Source organism: Melanerpes formicivorus, unplaced genomic scaffold (genome assembly GCF_026170545.1).
Source record: "Melanerpes formicivorus ecotype bairdi unplaced genomic scaffold, bMelFor1.0.p_v2 SCAF_7, whole genome shotgun sequence".
In the NCBI taxonomy this organism is placed as follows: domain Eukaryota; kingdom Metazoa; phylum Chordata; class Aves; order Piciformes; family Picidae; genus Melanerpes; species Melanerpes formicivorus.
Window position 1 is genome coordinate 28,075,051 of NW_027142359.1, and position 13,256 is coordinate 28,088,306.

The 13,256-nt window shown below is 43.7% G+C and overlaps 1 protein-coding gene across 1 annotated transcript in view; it reads right to left on the reverse strand.

The window, feature by feature from the left end:
• The window catches only part of GPBP1L1 (GC-rich promoter binding protein 1 like 1), a 37,006-nt gene extending 23,789 nt beyond the window's left edge, over positions 1–13,217 (reverse strand). The window contains exon 1 of the mRNA XM_068141618.1: positions 13,127–13,217. The gene's annotated coding sequence lies outside the window, so the exon portion shown is untranslated. The remainder of the gene's footprint in view (positions 1–13,126) is intronic.
• Between the last annotated feature and the right edge of the window lie 39 nt (positions 13,218–13,256).

The following is a 13,256-nucleotide window of genomic DNA, read 5'->3' on the forward strand; positions in this document are numbered from 1 at the left end:
TATCCATGATATATATATACACACACAGACACACACATATATACACACACTCATCAAGTCATCCCTCTTCCAAGCTGAGTAAGACTAGTTGTGGAAGCTTTCTGAACACCTCTAATCATTCTTACTAGGCTTTACCATATCTTTAAATATGCCACCAACACTGCATAATGTATTTAAGATTTGGGAGCATGACCAAGGTACACAAGTGGCAAAAACTGTGCACTTTTAAACTTATCTGCCTCATTTTTCTTCTTTCTCCCCCCTTCTTTTTCCGATTGTTACACAGAACTGAAACGACCTTTGCCAAACACTCAGTAATGAATAGAGTGAAGAGATTCCTCAAAACACAGGTGGAGGATTCTCTTCTCTGGTCATGCACATGAACAAGTGTGCAACAAGCACTCACATGTTCCCTGAAGGCAAAGTTTCCAATTCTTCTCATATTCCCTTCACAGTTCAGTCAAATTGGTCTCTGCTTCACTATGAAAAACAGCGAGGACAAAGATCATCCCCAGCAGCCACTCCCAGTTCCAGGAAAAAAAGCAAATTAAGGTGCTAGTCAGTGCAAATTGAATTAATTTGCTCTCTCTCCTTTTGAATCAGTTCAAGTCTGAATTACTTCTGGAAATACAAACCAGAAGAGTAGAAAATAATACTAGTATCACTAAATGAGATGTTCTGTGAAGGCATGCCTCCTTTCAGAACAATGAAATCTACATTAATGAGCTGCGGCGAAGAAAAACAAGTTGTCTATCAACTACCCCAAAATAGTCTTTTGCTGATCAGAGGGAAGAAGTCTTTGGCAAGTAATGTAAGCACATAAACCCCTGAACTCTTTATTAGCACTTGGGTTCCATTTGTTTTGAAAATCATTTCCATGCCCAATTTTTACATGCTGTATTAAAAATATTTTAGCTTATTTCATAGCAACCTCATTTCCTAAGTTTTTACTGTTGGAAGAGGACTTTTTTCTCTCCTTTGTAAGCGCTTAATATCTAATATCATAGTATCATAATATCCTTCACTGTGTCCTTTCACATACAAGTGGAAGACATGATATTTATTACTGAGTCAAGTAAGTTAAAATTGTCTGATGTTCTTTTACATTACCAGATTTCATTGTGTATTTCTCCAACCAAACATTTAAATGCAGACATGAAAATGGAAAGAACATACAAGCATATTCCATTTAAAGAAGAGGTGCAAACCACAGCAAGGAAACAAACACAGGGCAAAAGCCCCATTCTCCAATACACCATTCCTAAAGTGTTCTTGCTTTGTTACACTGAATATAGTTGCCCAGCTGCTTTAATCCTTCTGTTAATTTTAATTTCTACTCTTAACACAGACCTGATCAGAGTTCAGCTCTAAACCAAAGTGTTTCTAAAGCTTTGATTCTCAAGCTGAGCTTTCCAGATGCACCTGACAGTAGGAACCAAGGGGATATTCAATATATAAAGACCTATGCTGGCCAGAACATAAGACTAGAGAGAAAAGCTAATCAGAGCCACTGAGCTGTAAAATTACTCATTGGAAATGGATCAAGATGTTTCAAAAGTCCTACGAAAGCTCATGGATTAGCCTATCCTCAGAGTATTTTCCCCATTGTTTCCCCTTCCACTTCATGTCTCCGCCTACAATGTAAAAGCCGAATGGAAAGCACAATCTGCCCCAAGTTACAAGACTGCCTGCCATGCTGTGCTGTTCAAGCACACAGCCTCTCTGGGAACACCTGGAACCAGGGCTTCCGCCCTTTGCTCAGATCACATCCCGCAGTGCACATTGCTGAAACTGACACGTTCTACTTTCTCTGCTTCATTGTACCCTGCAAACTTCCTCAGGTCCCTTCCATCCTGCTGTCTACCTAGAATCCCACTAATTACACTTGTGAATTCCATTTCTCCTCTACTTGCAGGAGCCAATCACAAAGATGTAGAGTCTTCAGTGGAAAAACAGCGTAAAAGTAAACCTTCATCCTTCATTATACATTTGTCAATCCAACTAATAGCAGCTATAAAAGGACAAGGACAACATCTGTCTATCCTTGCCACAATTTCAGTTCACCTGCCTGCATTTCTATGTATTGCTTCAAACAGAGTATGTTTACTGTAAAGATTCCTTTTTCTAACTGGCCAAGTCAATTGGGATTTCAGTAATATTCCTAAAGATCTGATGTCAGCTGGCTTGCAAAAGCATTCAGAAAAATTAGTGAACATTTTAATGGATGCATAAGGCAGAACAGAATTTACTTCCCTCATCAGTTTTCTTTCTGTGCAGCTCTTTTAAAGTTATTTAATCAAGCACATATGCCTAAACATACACAACAGATCTTTCCACTTAGCTACTCTTCAGAGTACAGTGTCATTTAATAGGTGTATATTAGTTTATGATAAAGAATTAATAACATACCCATTCACTGAAGCATGATCTCTTTCTAACAACTTTCAATTCATCCAACACATTCACAGGAACGGGGAGCCAAAGCCTGGAACCCAGCCTAGAAGTCAAATGCGTGCTACTGTTTACACCAAAGAGCCACACATGGAATCTCATTACCTTGTTTGCCAAAAAAGCAGAATGTGGCTTGGCCTTCCTATTATTAGAGATGTTTTATTGAATCAGACAATCATACTTGTGTGCACAGCCCTTGAAAAATAATGTAATTATGAACCTTGCTTCAACCTTGCATGCATTATTAGGCCTTACTATAAGACACAAGCACAGCATTACTAGCTCTACAGTTGTCCTAACTGGTGAGCTCCATCTTCGAGCTGAAATTGTTTATTTGCAGTTCACCTACATGAAGTATCCCCAAAACAAACTTACGTTCATTTTGCTTTCAGCTTCCACTAACACAGTTGTCTAGACACACCTTCAGTCTGTCTACACAACTGACAGACAGCTGCTTCCTGAGAGGACAAATGCAGATGTTCCAGACTGGCCCGTCCAACTGGTCACACCCCTGAGGTACCTCCAGAGTAACCAGAATACAGATCTGCCTTAATCATTTTTAAATTCCCTCCCTCATTACATCACACAGCTAGACCCCCACAGCACTTACTTGAACATAAAGGACAGGCCTACTCATTAAAAACCACTGCAGAAAATTTTGTTCAGATTTTCATCTGGCTGCTGCAAAACCCCCTAGCATCTAAAAATGCAAAGCATCACTCTTATCAGACTTTCTAGAGTTATGGAAAATGAGCCCATTAAAACACTAAATGACAGATTAAAATGTTAATTGTGTACCAAACCAAAAAGTCTTCCCAGATACAGATATTAAAAAGTTCTTGTGGAAGCCAGCAACTACTGAAAGATTAACACCTTGCTTTTCGAGTCTGAAGCAAATTAACCTCCCTTGCAGAATCATCAAAATGGTTTTGTGTTCTAGAAACACCACTGCAGATCTATATATTCCAAGATGAAAACATGCCAGAAGCTTGTCTGTACAAAAGTTTTTCCAGGGTATCTGGCTGGGGGTGGGGAGAAAAAAAAATCGTATTATGTATCTGACCACTTTCACAAACCAGATGACCAGCTTCACTGAACCGAAACCAAGATAAGAAAGCTCCATACAGACATGTTTATACCCAAACCCCTTTTCTCAACTGGCAGTCCCCCCACTGGTGCCTCATACAGTACTGCTTCACAAATGACCTTGCCATTTTTACCTACTTAATTTCTACTTCTCTAAAGTCACACTGACTGAATCCTACCTCCACAAAATTTCTGGAACACATATACACACCCACACAAACACCTAACTTGCAAAGCCTTCACACCCTGGTCCTGCAAACACATACAGAGATCTAGAATGCTGTGGGTAAGGAGATTTTTTTTCCCTTTATTTAACAGCAATCGAAGATACAATGGCATACAAACATAACACAACCAAACTACAGAGAAAAGTGACTTCTAGGACCACAATGTAGGAAAGATTCTTCATCAAATAAGAACACACCTGCACTTCCAGCCCCAGCTGATCCAAGTTTCTGCCAGTAAGGCAACCATGACACCACTACTGGGTCAATGGTGTCAGGTGCACTGAGGATACCACAGATCCCAAGGCCAGCAAGCTTGTCTTTGGAAGCAAGCTGTACTTAACAGAAAGGCCCCAAGCACATTTTGGAAAAGGCAGCATCTGGGGAACCTGCACAAAGGCCTGTGTAAGATGATAAGGCTCTGAACCTCAGCCAGCAAGTGTGATACGTTGCAACTGAAACCTTCCAGGGGGTTTTGATGAGTTTACTGTGAGCACCAACACAGGACTATTTTAAACATGTCAAATCTAAACTGCTCTGCTCCATATAAGCACAGAATGCTTATAAGGAGCAATGACTTTCTAGACATTACACCTATGAACAGCTATCCCTAGATGCTTTATACTCTACCACAACTGGCAATTCTGTCATCCCTTATGGGCACTTAAGATTGCATTTCCCTCCAAGACTGCCCCTTTAACACTCTTTAGTACTGTTTATGTTAGAGAGCTGCAGTATTAAACTGAAATATTAAAACCTGCTCACTGCTCTGACCTACTGCAGTGAGTAACAGAGGTGTGTATTAGCCCTGGAACCTTAACCAACTGTATCTATTGAGACTACTGATACAAAACAAACAGATTTTTAGGCTTTAATTGTGATCAATGTTCTGAACTTTCAAGCAGCTTCAGCATTTTATTGAATAAGGTATTTTTAATCTGGAGAGGGCATTCTGTTAATGTTTTTTATTTTTAACTCCTGAAAGGAACAAAACTAAGCATCTAATTTATAGTGTACTTTGATCTACAGACCTTTTGAGAGTATCTGAAGTCAAGATAAGACTCTGTTCTGCCTTGAACCTTACAAAGCACCTTGTCAGGGCTGCCTTTAAAGGTACCACTATCCTTCCCAAAAGCTCATGGCAGAATGAGTGAAATAGCAATGAAGAGCCTACCTGTATGGGCTGACCAAAGCCTTAATAAACAAAGTTCCTTCTACTGCTCAGCAGCACACACCAGGATAATGTTCCCCATCACAAGGAAGGAATTACAAGTATGTAATTACTGCTTTATCCCTGATGCATACTACATACCTCCTGCCTACCTATCTTCTGGAGATGCTGTCAGAGCCTAGGTAGAAGTGAAGTAGTTCAGTAGTTCCTCTGTATCTTAAAACAAGAAAGGAAAAACAAGAAGATGGTGTTTCCTACTAAGGGTATTTTACAACCCAGTATTTTATTAGGGTTACTATTTCTACAACAGTCTATTTATATTTAAATATATTCTCTTTGGATCTGAGACGAACATATTTCCTTTGGAAAAGAGCATCAAATGCAACCAGACTATTTACCAAATATTTGTGTCAAGGCAAGAGAGACTATAAATCAAGTACAGGGAAGTACAGAGCTGCATTCCAGATGAAGGATAAGAGAGGAGGAGGCATGTCACTTGCAAAGAGGAAAGAGAACTGAGAGTCAACAAAATAAACAGAGAAGGACATTCAGAAATAAGGGATCATTCTCCTGAACAGTATTATAGTAGTTCTTCTCCTTAACATCATTAGCCCAGCCTGACAAGACCAGTACTACAAACTGGTAAGGGTGATACATCCCAGTTAAAGACAACAGGCTGGGGGACTAATCATACCTTCCTTACTCCTCCCTCCATTTGGATTATTTCCAAACCATTTTAGCTCAAGACCAGGACAGTTAAGAACAAACTCCACTTTTATTTGTCTGTGACTAGGACATGACAAAGACATGTACAGTCAGCACTTTGCAGCATGTGTAGAACACCTGCATTACAGTTTGTGAAGTTTACGTTGTCTGCTATGTTTTTCATTCCACCAGCTTAACATTTTCCATGCTTTGTCTAATTAAGAAAGCATTATCAAACATCAATGCAGAAAAGTCACTGAAGACAATTCAGTTTAAAAGTCCTACACATAGGATTAAAACACCCCACAAACAATAAATACTCCATTTGTTTGGTCTTGTCTCATAAAAGAAAGGGATCCCTAATCCTGTGATCTGAGGACTTGCTGCAGATGGCAGATATAACTTCTTTGGATGTTCAGAGTGTTTTGCTTTAGCCCTCTCTATGATTTAGTCTGTGAAACCCTTAGACATAAAATAAAGCAAGGTGTTATGGACAAAGTGTTGCCCAGCTGGTTTGAGCTTTGTCTTTAGCTCTTGCAGAGAATTGTTGTGCTGTTATTCTGCAGGTACACTATGCAGGCCAAGAGTTAAACAATGTCACTCTTCTGTCCTAGTGTTCTAGAATAAGCTAAGAAATACTGGGAAAATGCCTGTGGGGGGAATCTTCAGAGGCTGCACAGTTCATCCCCTTCCCCAAAGATTTAAAAGACTTTAGCTCTATCCTTTCCCATCAAATGTCTTTAAAATTAAACCAAGCAAAGCTCCCCTCCAACAATGTGTAGTGATTATTCAGGCTGCACATTAATACTAAGATGCCTCAAAAGGTAGCAGAAAACCAAGGTTTGTTATCATCAGACTGCAATTAATTAAGCAGCTATTCATACCTCCACTGGAATACTTTTTGGGAGCCATAAATCAAAAGAGATTAGCATAGCATCCTTCTCCAGTATCTCTCTACAATCTGTTTTGGTTATCCTTATGGCTCGAAAGCCTGTCCCTGCACCCAGTGCCTAACCTAAATATATTCTGCTGCAATTTCAACCCATAACTACTTGTTTTATTCATGATGCATCCCAGCTGACTAATCGCTTTTTGCAGATACCTTTGAAGCTATCTTTTCTCCAGACCAACACTTCATTGTTCCCTGACTGAAAGGCAAGTGGTGGTTTGTTTTGGAAGGGGCAGGGGGAAGTCCCACAGACCACCCTGCATCTCAGTACTGTTTGGCAGCTAGAAAGGATGAAATAACATCTTTTGGGATCAAATAGAGTCATGTTTAAAAAACCACCCAAACACACTCCCTATCCAACTACTCCAATTTTATTGTTGAAGCTGCAAGCTTTTCACTTCAAAGGACTCATGTTGAAAACTACCTGATGTGACCCACCTACCAAGCATGACAGCTTGCAGGCAGTGACAGGATGTCAGGACTGCTCCCAGTTATACCTGCAGGTAACTTTTCAAAGCTGCTTTATAGACCACCCGCTGATGTCAGATGAAACAAGTTGTACAAAACCATTCTAGAGTTAAGCAATCAACTTCTTTGTTTATCCTCCCAAATCCCATGTTGGGGTTCTCTCTTTTACAGACTTTATCTTCTTTTGTTACACAGTCATAACTTTCCCAAAGCATGATACTAACGTGAATTGAACAACATACTTTTAGTTGATGACCCACCACTCCTCAGCAGAATGGAAAACCTGCTTCTTTACCATGCTCTTCTATATGCTCCAGTATGACAAGCAAGTTTTCATGACAGTGATGCTGCTGACTCATGATAATTTAGGAACTGCTACAACCCCTAGATACTCCCCCACAGAACTGCTGCCTAGTCAGCTGTTACTTGTCTGCATAAGGTAATGTTCCCAAACACAGTAATTTGAATCCATCTACACCAAAATGGCTGAAATCAATCCTATTGATTTTGGACCATTTCTTGAGTTTATCAAGATCAGATCATCTGTGTTCAGCAAGAATATTATGTCAATGTAGAGAAGAGAAAACACTAAATGGTATGTGACCCAGGACAGAGTCCCTGATGTGAACATACTAAAGTCCTGCCTTTTTCTAGGTGCTGCACGGGAAAAGCACTCTTCAGCTCTTCAGTGTTCTGGATCTTTTCCCAGCCTCACAGGCTCTGTCCTCTAAATACTACAGGATACATACTGTAAGGCCCAGCCAACCTGAAGACATGAAAATGGTAACTAACCTGTTCTCTGCTTTAACTAGAGTTTGAAGTAGAGGAAAGACAGACAGTTTACCCAAACTAAGAGTCACAATCATAATACATTCTACATTCTCAAGGTGAAAGAGTTCCTCCACCAAGCTTTTTAAGATTTAACATCAAAGATCTTGTCAGACCACCTCACACAAATCCTGATTAATCCCTCGATGATGGATGACGCATTGGAACACAACGGCAAAACTCTCTTTGCTGCTGCAGGCCTGCTGTAATCTTTGCCATACAAATTCATCAGCAACTTAGTGAGCATCAACAGATTGGTGTGTCCAGAATACCACCACACCTCCACAGCAGACTCAGTCCTTTATAGAATAGAATAAACCAAGTTGGAAAAGACTTTCAAGATCATCGTGTCCAACCTACCATCCAACACTACCTAATCAACTAAACCATGCAACATTATTTACAAGATAACTGTTCATCATAGACTGAAGATGGCAAAAGTGCAAGAGTGATGACCAGTGCTACATGCTTCATAGCTTGCAACTGTACTAGGAGGGTCACACAGATCACCAGGAAAGCAGTTCCTGCCACACTAAACCTCTGTTTCCACTATCCACCTTGATACTTACTATCTGCATGAACATAGGAGAGATGCTGAAAATAAAACTACTCCAAAGAAAATTAATGTTAAAAAAAACCTTAATTCCTTTCTGTATTCGGGGGGGAGGGAGGGGATTCCTAAAATGGGGGACATACATTTATACAACTTCATGTACACACACCCCTCCCATTTGCTTATTAAGAAACACCAACATCACGCTACGGAGAATAAACCTTTATTAGAATAAACCAAACCAGGTTGGAAGAGACCTTCAAGATCATCGCGTCCAACCCATCAACCAATCCAACCCACCCAAACAGCTAACCCATGGCACCAAGCACCCCATCAAGTCTCCTCCTGAACACCTTCAATGATGGCGACTCCACCACCTCCCTGGGCAGCCCATTCCAATGGGCAATCACTCTCTCTGTATAGAACTTCTTCCTAACATCCAACCTGAACCTCCCCTGACGCAGCCTGAGACTGTGTCCTCTTGTTCTGGTACTGGCTGCCTGGGAGAAGAGACCATCATCCGCCTGTCTACAACCTCCCTTCAGGTAGTTGTAGAGAGCAAGAAGGTCACTCCTGAGTCTTCTCTTCTCCAGGCTAAGCAACCCCAGCTCCCTCAGCCTCTCCTCACAGGGCTTGTGTTCCAAACCCCTCACCAACTTTGTTGCTCTTCTCTGGACTCGTTCCAGCAAGTCAACATCCTTCCTAAACTGAAGGGCCCAGAACTGGACACAGGACTCAAGGTGTGGCCTAACCAGTGCAGTATACAGGGGCAGAATCACCTCCCTGCTCCTGCTGGCCACACTGTTCCTGATGCAGGCCAGGATGCCATTGGCCCTCTTGGCTGCCTGGGCACACTGCAGGCTCATGTTCAGCCTACCATCGACCAGCACCCCCAGGTCCCTCTCTGCCTGGCTGCTCTCCAGCCACTCTGACCCCAGCCTGTAGCACTGCATGGGGTTGTTGTGGCCATAATGCTCCCTTGCAGGGTGGAGGACAAGACCATGAAAATACTAAACTGGCAGGAAATCTCAAGATTAAAGGAGGTGAATATAAAAGAAAAGAAAGACATTATCATTTTTGCTAAACTGACTCTGAAATCCTAGAACTTTAGTAGCTGCCAGTGAGCCCTCTAGTACACATCAGTCTCTGAGGCACAAGGTCACACACAGCAAAATATTTGTTTCCAAGTATCGTTTATCGCAGAAAACCCTCAGTTATGTTTGGATGCACTGGTTCAAAGCGGTTTTGTTAAGCCAGACCTTGGGAGTGCAGCTATTTCAGATTAGTCACTTTATGGAGCTGCATACACCAACACTTTGTCAAGTATTTTTTGCAGTTTAATTATGGAAAAGTCTAAAAAGCATAAAGTGTTACAATCCTCCTCCTGACAGGTTTGAAGGCCAACTAAAGGCGGCGGGACCTGAAATAGTTAAGCATGCTTTAATCAAGAAATTCCAGTTTGCAGTGATGGAGCCTGATAGCTAATATGTATGATTAATTTAACCAATATGCTTCCCTTCCCACTCACTGTCATGCTAATGGCCTCCTCTAACCTAGAACTTTTAGGTCTGCACAGTGTTTGCACATACACGTATGGGGCAGTGGATACTCGGCCATTATCAATCCCCACCTATATCCACTCCCCAAAATGTAACTTTAATGAGTTACTCTAGGCTCAGCAGATAAAGTTTGGCACATTTTTGCAGGAACATACTAACTTACAGAACACACAAGTTAAACAACATCCTGGCATTCATGAAGTATTCTAAGCAGGACCATGTTTCTGCCAACTTCGCTGCTTTTCATCAAATCTGACAAGTAAAGAGAACATGCACTTCAATTACTCTTACTGAAACAAAAGGCACACACAATTTAGTTGGTATCCTGGTCACTACGTGACAGCAGAATGTCTGCTTGCTGTGCTAGCAGGACAAAATCTAAACCACTCCTGTTTCTACAAATTGACATCAAAATCCCAATCAAACTCCCTACTCCACACCACCTCACCAACCGCAACACTCAGCAGCTGAGCTTTCACCGTGGAAGTCACAGCAACAGTCACCCCACGGCTGCGCTTTTGCAAAGCCCTAAGAGAAAGCTGTGTCCCATGCAAGAACAGCCAGCACTTTACTGAAGAGAGGTGCTTTATGTGCAGCTCTGCTGAACACAGTCAGCCCTTTTCCAATCTGTGCATTCAGATGAATGAATAAAGCACGCCCTTAAGTACACTCCACAACTAAAATCAATTCCCCAGCTAACAAAACTTCAAACACCTTGTAACACTGAAATGAAATGAAAAGAAAAAAAGACCAACCCAAACCTCCAACTCAAACTTGAGACAATAGTTTTTGTTCACTTCAAGAGCTGCACCATCTGACACTCCACGCTCCTGAAGAAATTCAGAGCCAACTACAGTATTTTTCTGTATTAAAAATACAGGGGGGGGGGGGGGGGGGAAAGAATAATATTTTGTTGTATTAAGAGCTCTTGAAAGGATTTTTACATTGGAGGAAAATGCTAGTGAAGACTGTTGTCCTGCAGGGACTTAATTTAAACCAGGAATTTCAAGAGCCAGTCATACCCTATACAAAACAGTCACATCTGTGAGACAGTGGCCATACCCTCCAAAATGTTCTCAGAGTATTTTTCTTGACACTTCAGACAGCGTGCACTTCCACTTGATTTGTTGCATATCACATCTGCATTCTGCTACTCTTATTTCTGAGACATCTGCAGGAACCCCAGAATATATATATATATATATATATATTCTAAATACCATCTGTTCCCTGCATATTTTTGCTTTAAGTCCCGCAATGGAAACTTCTGTGTCCTATAGGATTAAGACTACAAACCAGATGAAAATAAAATGCAGAGGCTGCACTTCTCTACAAAGTCCTGTTAAAAAAAGAGGAGAGAGAGAGAAAAGAAAAAAACCAACCCAAAACAAACCCACAAAAGCAAACAGAAGGGACAATCACTTGAAGCTTTTCTATTCCCCACATAAAATGTCAAGAAGCTCTTCTTAAGGTAACCTGCTCTAGAAATTATCAGAAAGAATGTCAGAGGAAAAAAAAACCAAACCTGCTCCTCTTCCACTTAGTTTTATTTCTTCCTAGTGCTGCTCTACACCTGTTTCCTTTCTGAGTTAGGGACTGGAATTTTGAAGCACTGGTCTCCAAATGGATGAGCACAGGAAACTTTTCACTGCTGTAACAGCCATGCACATTCACGAAGTCACATTTGCATCAACTTTTTTCATAACCACCTAACATTTTCACACAGGCAATGTCAACTCTACAGCAAACTCAAGTTTGGAGGGCTCTTCAATTCTCTCAGCTGTTTTCTCATCTCCCTAACCCCCCTTTTGCTGTCTCCACACTTCTGTCACTTGCAACATTTCACAGCATTAGCAACGTTACTAACACTTGTGTCACTCAGACCTCGGGGGGAGGGGAAAGGGAGGCTGATTTACCTGGTAATGTTAATATAAAAAGGTTCTTAAGACTCTTAAATGATTCTGCCGTTGCGTACAAGGATTTGAATTGCAGTTGTTCCTCTAAAGCTGTTTAAAAACTCCAAACTTGTGCAGACACCCACTAACTGCTCTAAAATCGTTGCAAAGCAGCTCATTACTGAACTAAATTCAGAGTGCTAGGTGTGAACACAGCTACTCTGACCAATTCTAGCTACCGCTGTTTACGATAAACCATGCAAGACCTTAGGCCAACAGGACACAAATCACCCCGGAAATTACTTCCAGGACGGAAAAAGCCACCTCACGCTCACGCCAGGCGCTGTGTTCTCCTGCCCAGATAACAAGTGGCACCTGACAAGTTTCCCGGGCTCCGTTTGCCCTGGTAGCGCACAGGCCGGCCGGGAGGCTGGCAGCAGGCTGGCAGAGCTCGGGCTCGGCTGCCCGCAGCACACGTGTCACTGCTCGGCGCCGACCGCTCCCTACCGCCGGGGGCTGCCGGAAAGAGCGGCCCTAAACCCCACAGAGACGAGGAGAAACGGCCCGAGCCAGCACAGCTCACCTTGGGTCGTTTTCAGCTCGCCATCAAAACAGATGGCACCGGAGCCACCCCTGCCGCGGGCGCTCCGCCTGCCCCGGGGCCGCCGCGCAGGAAGCGCCGGGCGCCCAGGCCCTGAGAGACTTCACCCCGCAGTCACGGCGGAACGCGGCGCTCCGGCCTGTCCTTCCAACCCGCCCTCCCCTTCCCCCACCCGGCACCCGACCGGCCCGCTTGTTGACAGGACAAGGCTGAACTCCGGGCGAAAGCCAGAAGGGCCGCGGCAGCGCCCTGGCAGTGTCAAGCGCTGGGAACTTCCCGACTAAGCAGGAAACAATAAGCAAGGAGCCTCGGCCCCGGCCGCCCTCCCCCGGCCCGGCGGCCCTGCCCGGCAGGGAGCCTCTCCCTGCCACTTCCAGGAGCGAGTTCCCCACGGGCCCGCCGCGTTTGAGCGATAGGGGTGGGCGCGCGGCGGGGCGGAGGGAGCCCCCTCGGCGGCCGCACCGCCCCCCGCCGCCGCCAGCGGGGTCCCGGCCTGGCGGGAGGCCGATCCCGGGCCGCTCCGAGGCCGCAAAGCCAGCGGAGAACAGCGGCCCGAGTCCCGGGACGGCGGACGACAAGGCCGCAAGGGGAGGCGCGGCGGGACGCCGGGAGGAGGGGTGTAGGAGCCACACTCACCGGCCAGGCCCCTCTCGCTGCCTCCTGCGGCCCCAGAACCATAACAAAGCTCTGCCCAAAATGGCTGCCCGGCCCTGCCCGGCCGGGGGCCGGAGGGGGCGGGGCCTGCGAGTGCGTGGGGCGGGGCCGA